Below are 9,713 nucleotides of genomic sequence, written 5' to 3'. Positions count from 1 at the left end.
AGGGAGGCCTGGCATGCTGCAATTCATGGGGTCGCAAAGAGTCAGACACGACTGAGCGACTGAACTGAACTGAACTGATCAAGATTTTAGTCCAAGAAGTGGAAAGATTTTAGTAAATGGCAAAGAACTGGATTTGGAAGAAGAGTAAATTGCTGCAATAGAGTGGAACATTGAGGAACTGTGATGTCAGATATACTGTGCACATGAACATTAGATTCACCTGGGACCTAGAATGGCGACAGCACTAAAGAGTAGAAAGTGATAAGTATCATCCAGATGCTCTGTTCTGCTATGTGAATAGCACCTAGAAAGTCAACAACAAGGGAAACAGTGGGGGTTATAGCAGATGATATAACCCTCCGTGGAAGTAAATTTTGATAAAGGAGGAGGGGTGGGTGTCTGAAGGTGGCAATGTAAAGCAAGAAACGTATGACATGTGTCCCTTCTCTCTTTATGTGAGCAGTGAGACAGTGAGCAACCTAGGACTGGGAGGTGGGGACAAACAAGTAGATGGAGTGTTTGGGAGAAAGGTAGACATAATCAAGGATAGTTTATAAAGAGTGGGAATCCCGGAGATTAACTTGAGAAGGGCTGATTGATATGTCAATAATGGGAGGATGATTAGGTGTAAAGAGTGAGAATCCCAGACAGTGACATGAGAAGGGCTGATGGACATGTCAGTAATGGAAGGATAGTAGGTGGATATTGGGGGCGAGCACCTAGGAACTGAATAGCTGAACGGAGGTGAGCATAGAAGAAAGGACATGTGATCAGAGGGGTTTGCAAGTTGTGTAGTGGTGAAGGATGACGGTCAGTGACAGGCATGGGTGAATTAACTGGCCTCAAGATGCTGACTGGATTTCTGTCGTCAAACGTCCATTAGACTGGCAGAACCATTAGACCCTGGTGGTGTCTGAGACAGGATGACATTTGTTGTTTGTGTTCTGGTCAGTGGACTGTAGCCTCCAGAAAGCAATTGGTTTCTGCTTCAGAAAAGTCCAATCCAAAGGATGGGAAGTGCGGTTAGGCCAACACACGATTGGGAAAAATTTCCAGTGTCTAAAACACTTGGGCTTTGGTAGAGAAAGTTGATATGGTTAAGTTCAGGCTGGCCACTCTTGACCTTTGTGAAACCTGAAGCAAAAAGATGAATTGAGGCCCCCAGCCTGTTTTCCCCCTTGTCCTCTCAGTCCTGGTTTTGCTCTGCACCAGGTAGTGTCCTGGGGAACCCCCAGTCCACACATCTCATCTTTGTCCGTTAAATCCTGACAGCTGCCTTTGGCTGCTATTCTGGCCCCATTTGGGAGGAAACTGCTGGCCCAGTTCTTGCTCAGGAGATCTGTCTTGAGCAGTCCAGGCAGGCCCTGGAATGAGCCCATGGGTTTTCTCAGAGAATTCAAAGGTTCTGGGTACCTAGACTCTAGCCTAATGAGAGGGCATGGGCACCAGACTGTTGTGTCCCTGTGAACTCCTTGCCCTTTAAAAGAGGCACCGCCCCAAAGATGGTCAGAGAGGGGCCATCTGAATGACGGGTGCAGTGCTGGTGGGAACCCATTTTGCATGGGTCTAAGGGTGGCTGCTGCTGCTGCTGCTGCTAAGTCGCTTCAGTTGTGTCCGACTCTGTACAACCCCATAGACAGCAGCCCACCAGGCTCCCGTCCCTGGGAGTCTCCAGGCAAGAACACTGGAGTGGGTTGCCATTTCTTTCTCCAATGCATGAAAGTGAAAAGTGAAAGTGAAGTTGCTCAGTCGTGTCCGACTCTTAGCAGCCCCATGGACTGCAGCCCACCAGGCTCCTCTGTCCATGGGATTTTCCAGGCAAGAGTACTGGAGTGGGGTGCCATTGCTTTCTCCGTACAGCAGCTTAACCTACCCTAATTAGTGCTTTGGGTTTTCTGGGTTGATAATCCTATAATTTGATAGTAGTTTGTTTAATTTTGTAAGAAACTCCCAAACTGTCTTCTGAAATGACTGTACCATTTTGCATTTCCACCAACAGTGAACTAGAGCGCCTGTTGTTTCACATCCCCGTCAGCATTCGGCGTGTCAGTGTTTTAGATTTTGACCATTCTAATAGCTGTGTAGTGATATCTCACTGTTGTTCCCTAATTCCATTTTGATATTCTGCATTCCAGTTGAAAGCTATCTTTGCCTTGAGAATCTTTAAATGCCCTAGAATTACATATTCTACTTTCTCTACTGCCATGTACTAAGAAGCAGAATTATTGCCTATTGTATTATTTAAGGGTGAAAATGAATTAAAATTATGAGACTTAAGAAAAACCCAAGGGTAATCTGGTGGCTCATTTGGACATTTTGGAAACTGGTTACGTAGGTTTTGAGATCCTTTAGTATAAGAAAATACACATGAAGCAAAACCCAGGTAATAGTCAAGAGACTTTAATTGTAGGAAGAGTTGTATGATAGAAAAAATAATGGCCTTCCATAGATACCTACTTTAATCTCTAGAACTTGTGAATATATTACTGTTCATGGCAAGAGATTTTGTGGATATGATTAAATCAAGGATATCCGGGGAGCGAGATAGCCTAGACTATCCTTGTGGGTGCAGTGTAATCACACAGTCCTTGTAAAAGGGAGGCAGGTAGGACATATCAGACAGAAGATGTGAGGACAAGAGCAAGGTCAGGGAGAAAATAACACTACTGGCTTTGAAGGTGGAGGGAGGGGTCAGCAGCCAAGGAATACAGCTCACCTCTAGAAGCCAGAAAAAAGAATGGATATCCCACAGAGGACAGGGAATGAATGCAGCCCAGAAGGTTCCTTTTAGACTTTTGGCCACCAGAACTGTACGTGAGTAAATTTATATTATTTTAAACCACTAAGTTTGTGGTAATTTGTTACAGCCAGTAATGGGCGGTTTTTACCCACAACATTTCTGTCACCAAATGTGTGGGTTTTCTAAGCCAAGCAATTCTCCAATTTTCTGTGGACACCAACTGGGTGTCTCACAGTTCAATTCAGTTCAGTTCAGTTGCTCAGTCGTGTCCGACTCTTTGTGACCCCATGAATTGTAGCTCTCCAGACCTCCCTGTCCATCACCAACTCCCGGAGTTCACCCAAACTCATGTGCATTGAGTCAGTGATGCCATACAGCCATCTCATCCTCTGTTGTCCCCTTCTCCACCTGCCCCCAATCCCTCCCAGCATCAGGGTCTTTTCTAATGAGTCAACTCTTCGCATGAGGTGGCCAAAGTATTGGAGTTTCAGCCTCAGCATCAGTCCTTCCAGTGGACACCCAGGACTGGTCTCCTTCAGAATGGACTGGTTGGATCTCTTTGCAGTCCAAGGGACAAGAGTCTTCTCCAACACCACAGTTCAAAAGCATCAATTTTTCAGTGCTCAGCTTTCTTCACAGTCCAACTCTCACATCCATACATGACCAATGGAAAAACCATAGCCTTGACTAGACGGACCTTTGTTGGCAAATAGTGTCTCTGCTTTTCAATATGCTATCTAGGTTGGTCATAACTTTCCTTCCAAGGAGTAAGCGTCTTTTAATTTCATGGCTGCAATCGCCATCTGCAGTGATTTTAGAGTCTCCAAATATAGTCTGATACTGTTTTCACTGTTTCCCCATTTATTTCCCATGAAGTGATGAGACCAGATGCCATGATCTTCATTTTCTGAATGTTGAGCTTTAAGCCGACTTTTTCACTCTCCTCTTTCACTTTCATCAAGAGGCTTTTTAGTTCCTCTTCACTTTCTGCCATAAGGAAGGTGTCATCTGCATATCTGAGGTTATTGATATTTCTCCCGGCAATCTTGATTCCAGCTTGTGCTTCCTCCAGCCCAGAGTTTCTCATGATGTACTCTGCATATAAGTTAAATAAGCAGGGTGACAATATACAGCCTTGACATACTCCTTTTCCTGTTTGGAACCAGTCTGTTGTTCCATGTCCAGTTCTAACTGTTGCTTCCTGACTTGCATATAGGTTTCTCAAGAGGCAAGTCAGGTGGTCTGATATTCCCATCTCTTTCAGAATTTTCCACAGTTTCTTGTGATCCACACAGTCAAAGGCTTTGGCATAGTCAATAAAGCAGAAATAGATGTTTTTCTTGAGCTCTTTTGCTTTTGAATGATCCAGCAGATGTTGGCAATTTGATCTCTGGTTCCTCTGCCTTTTCTAAAACCAGCTTGAACATCAGGAAGTTCACGGTTCACATATTGCTGAAGCCTGGCTTGGAGAATTTTGAGCGTTACTTTACTAGCGTGGAAGAGGAGTGCAATTGTGTGGTAGTTTGAGCATTCTTTGGCATTGCCTTTCTTTGGGATTGGAATGAAAACTGACCCTTTCCAGTCCTGTGGCCACTGCTGAGTTTTCCAAATTTGCTGACATATTGAGTGCAGCACTTTCACAGCATCATCTTTCAGGATTTGAAATAGCTCAACTGGAATTCCATCACCTCCACTAGCTTTGTTCATAGTGATGCTTTCTAAGGCCCACTTGACTTCACATTCCAGGATGTCTGGCTCTAGGTGAGTGATCTGTGTCATGAAGATCTTTTTTGTACAGTTCTCTGTGTATTCTTGCCATGTCTTCTTAATATCTTCTGCATCTGTTAAGTCCATACCATTTCTGTCCTTTATCGAGCCCATCTTTGCATGAAATGTTCCCTTGATATATAATTTTCTTGAAGAGATTGCTAGTCTTTCCCATTCTGTTTTTTCCTCTGTTTCTTTGCATTGATCACTGAGGAAGGCTTTCTTATCTCTCCTTGGTATTCTTTGGAACTCTGCATTCAAATGGGAATATCTTTCCTTTTCTCTTTTGCTTTTCGCTTCTCTTCTTTTCACAGCTATTTGTAAGGCCTCCCCAGACAGCCATTTTGCTTGTTTGCATTTCTTTACAGTTTAGTTCAATTCTGACACTACTCAGAGTTAGCACAGACCCCACAGGGTAAGGGTTCACACCCACACGACTACTCCAACTCCAGACACCAGTCTCAAGTCTGAGCTACCAGCACTTCAGACAAGCTGACTATAAATTGTGGATTCCTGTGACCCCCTTGCCAGGTTGAATAATTTGATGGAATGGCTCACAGAACTCAAGAAAGCACTTTCCTACCACTATTATTTATTACAGGGGACGTTCTGACACATACAAATGAATAGCCAGATAAAGAGGTCCCCAGAGCAAGGTCTGGAAGGATCCTCAGCTCAGGATCTTCTGTTCCCATGCAGCTGACATGTGTCCCCTTCCTGGCACATGCATGTATTTACCATGTGCAGTAATCATTCTGGGTAGTGAAAGGCCTTAGACCTAGCTGAATCAGTGTTAAGAAAAATAGTGCAGTGAAAGTGATGGGATATCACTTCTGAGATTGGGTTAACAAGGATGTCAACTTCAGCTTCCTCCCTCTCCAACTCTCGCTCGCTCTGATGAAGTCAACTGTGTGTTATGGGCTGCGTTATGGAGAGGCACATGTGAAAAGAACTGAGGGCAGCCTCTCATCATTCAGTGAGAATCTAAGGCTCTCAATCTAGTACCTCACCAGGGACTGAATCCCACTTGGATGTTTCCTTCAGGTCTTAAGATGAGACCATAGCCCACAGCTTGATCATAGCCTCAAAGCATAGACTGTGGCAGATACCTAGTTAAGCTGTTCCCATATTCCACACTCACAGAAACTGTGAAGTAGTAACGTTTATTAAATGGCATTTAATTCATTATTAATTCATTATTAATATATTATTTAGTACATATTGTTTAATAAATAAATAAGCCCCCGAGTTTTGTTACATAGCAGTGGGGAATCAACATAAATAGATAAGAAGTGTTACATTTCTATGGCTGCGCTAACAAGTTACCACCAACTTGGTGGCTTAAAACAACTGAAATTTGTTCTCTCAAAATTCTGGAGGTCCAGAGTCAAAGTCTTTATCCCTGGGCTGAACTCAAGGTGTTAGTAGGGCTGCACTCTCTCTGGAGGCTCTAGAGGCGAATCCTTTCCTGCCTCTTCCGGCTTCTGACAGCTGCGGACATTCTTTGCCTTATGACCACATCACTCCAGTCTTCAAGGCCAGCACCTGTCAGTCTCTCTCCATCTTCATACTGGCTTCTCCTTGTCCCCACTCTGTAGGTGTGTATGTGTGTATGTGTGTATGTGAAATTTCTCTCTGCCTCCTTCTTATAAGGATACCTTTGATTGCATTTAGATAATCTAGATAAACTCCCCATCTCAAGATTTACCACAGAAGGATAATATTTACCGGTTCCAGGTTTTCAGATGTGGATATCTTTTGAGGGAATATTATTTAAAAATTTATTTATTTTAAATTGGAGGATGATTGCTTTACAATGTTGTGTTGGTTTCTGCCATACATCAACATGGATCAGCCATAGGTATACATATATCCCCTCCCTCTTGAAACTCCTTCTCACCTCCCACGCCATCCCACCCCTCTAGGTTGTCAGAGAACACCAGGTTGAACTCCCTGCATTATACAGCAACTGCCCATTAGCTATCTATTAATATTTTACATATGATAATTACATATTTCAATGCTACTTTCTCAATTTGTCTCACCCTTTCCTGCTTGGGGGAACATTTTTCAGCCTGCCACAATAGCTAACATTTTAAAACACTTATTTTGCTCTAGATAACTATGGTAAACACTTTACATGTATTTTCATCTATATGAATTATCACTACTCTTTATATACAAAGAAACTGAGTCTCAGAGAGTTTAGATGACTTGTCTCAGGTCACAGAGCCAGCGAGTGATGAAGCCAGAGTGAACCCATGCCATCTGGCCTCGGAGCTCATCTATCTGACTGCTGTGTTGTATTACCTGTCCATAGTTTCATAGGTATTTCTGTGTGCTCAGTTGCTATCATGTCTGACTCTTTGCGACTCTGTGGACAGTAGCCCACCAGACTCAGACTGTGTCCGGGATTTCCCAGGCAAGGATACTGGAGTGGGTTGCCATTTCTTTAACCTGAATAATTAGAAAAGGGTATATTCATTTCATGGCATATAATATGTTCAGTGAGTTCTTATTAATGGTGTATTTTGTGATATCCTTTTAATTCTCAAGTTAAAAGAATTTTAGTTATTTTGGAATTTTCAGCTATTTTTAAGGCAAGACACTTAAACTGGGAGGACCTTATCTAACATTTAGAATCAAGATCTTTTGCCTATAGAATATAGACCAAATAAATAGCCTTCCTTAGCGAATGGATCCCAGGTGGGGTCTATTCCTCTTTGGTAGCCACATTTACATAAACCCAGTCTCTGATGTGGCAGTTCTGAAGAGCTGGAATAGCCAAGCTGTACCCTACGTGCCAGGGAATTCCCTGGTGGCTCTGGTGGTAAAGACTCTGCCTGCCTACGCAGGAGACACGAGTTGTATTCTGGGTCAGGAAGATCCCCTGGAGAAGGAAATAGCAACAGTATTCTTGCCTGGAGAATCCCATGGACAGAGGGGCCTGCCAGGCTACAGTCCACGGGGTCTCAAGCACGATATGACTTATCGACCAAACAACAACAACAACAACCCTATGTGCCAGGCTTTAGGAGAACTGATTGCTCTGAGTGCTTAGAGGCACTTCTTCATAACCAGTTTTGGATGGATTTATTTTAGCTTTCTTGAGAAAAGTGCGTCTAGAGATGAAATCTAAATGAATGTAGAGAGAAGTGATTCTTGTGTTGATCAAAGTTCAGAATGAGAATGTGTAATGTATACCAAATTAGGTTCTGCTTAGCATTTACTATGCTATGCCTTTAACAATTTACTGATTTTTTGTGTGTGTATTTCTTGTTAGTCTAAAAATTCAAATCACACAGGCACTTTAGCTCTGTGTAGAGTTAAAGTTTAGGCTGTAACTCTTTTCTACAGAGCTCTTCTTGGAAGGAGATTCCACATTTAAGGAAGTAATGCTGTCAGAGGCTTTGAAGCTATTTCTTAAGCTTTTGTTTTTATTGCCACTGCACTAATGATGGCAGGGCCGTCCCTTCTCCTATGTGACATGCTTGAGCAGGTGTGCAGATGGTTAAAGGACTAGGCGGATGGGACTCAGGTGGCAGATGGTGATGCCTTGTCGTGGTTCCAACTACACTTTGAACATTCTGTCCCTCCTCCGACATGCATCACTTCAGGTGGTAACCTCATTTGGAGGTGAATTGTTCTTCGCTGTGTGTGTGTGTGTGTGTGTGTGGGGGGGGGTGTTCGAGTTGACCTCATACCTGGCACTGTTTAAAACGTATTGGCCTAGATTCTGCCCCAGAGATGATAGAGGCCTATTGGTGTTTACTGTGTTCTCTTTCATATTGATTTTTAGAATAGAACCTGAAGAGATCTAGTTTTACCGAGATTACCTAGTCATCGGCACTGTTCTATTTACCTTCATCTGGTTTTCTCTCCAAGGACAGATGCTTCATGAAAAAAAGGAGTTCCCGAGTCAAATTACGGAAGAAAGGGCAAATGCGGTTAGAAAATGTTGATTGCTTTCCTCCCCCCATCACCTCTGTGTTGATACCTACACCTTCTCTTCTGCACCTCTCTGAATATAGCCATGGTGGATGTTTCTGGCATGCTGATAGCTTCTCCCCTTAAGTCAGCTCTCCTCTTGGTCTTAAGTAATTTTTCAGCACTCTGGGAGCTTCCTTGGATTCCCTGCAGGTGGTACTCAGAAGCCATGGGAGTGTTCACATCCTCAGCCCTCCATCTTTGGGAAGTTGGACTTGATAAATGCCTAAAACCACCTCACCCTCTGCAGAATCATTCTGAAGCCACATCATAGTTTCTCAGAGAGTTTCCAGCAGAACTGAGCTCTAAACAGAGCAAATGCTCAGAGCAGTGACCTATTAACATAAGCTGCATGGTGTTTCCCATTTCCCTGTTTCATTTTTCTCTGTCTCATTTGTGTTTCCTATTTCTGTCTCTGACACAAACTACCTGTACTCAAGTTCTTATCTGAGAGTGTGCTTTTGGAAGACTGCATCTCTGGATAGTCCTGTGCATATCCAGTTTGAGAGTTTTTTGAGTAGAGAAATTTATTTAGTCCTGTTCCCTAAACTTGCCATTCCATAATTTTTTTTTTAACTCTAAAATTCTGTGTATCTAATTTTTTTTTCCCAATATCATTCCTGATTTTGGCTGCTGGAGATATCTGAGAGAGGTATTGCTTAATAGTGGCCCATGAAAGAACCCACAGATTCCTTTTTACAGCTTATTTTTGTCTTGAGTCCCCTTGGCAGAAGCCTCAAGGTCACAAGTCTGCAAGGGACCTTAGAGTCTATTTACCTCATTTTATCAATAGAGAAACTAAGACCTAGAGTGATGGGCTGTCATTTGGCTCGGTCATCTGCAATTTCATAGGACATGTGCAAATTATCCAGCCCAAAGTTTAGTAAACTGGCTTATGGGCAAAACTCAGCCTGCAGCCTGTTTTTGTACAGCCCAAGCCAAGAACAGTTATTACGTTTTTAAAGTAGTTGAAAAATTTTTGAAAATACTATTTCATGATAACGAAAATTAATATAAAATTCTAACTTCAATATCTATAAAGTTTTATTGAATATAGGCACACCCATTGGTTTATGTCACTAAACCAACAGCTGTTTTACTGCTACGATGGCAGAGATGAGTTGTTGTGACACAGATGGTCTAACCCACAAGCCTGAGATATTTACTGTCTGATTCTCTGCAGAAAAAGTTTGCCAGCTCCTGTTTTAGCTTCTCAGGA

Source organism: Ovis canadensis, chromosome 7, assembly GCF_042477335.2.
Source record: "Ovis canadensis isolate MfBH-ARS-UI-01 breed Bighorn chromosome 7, ARS-UI_OviCan_v2, whole genome shotgun sequence".
NCBI lineage: Eukaryota > Metazoa > Chordata > Mammalia > Artiodactyla > Bovidae > Ovis > Ovis canadensis.
The sequence above is the reverse complement of the archived record's forward strand: the minus strand, read 5'-3'. Positions refer to the sequence as shown.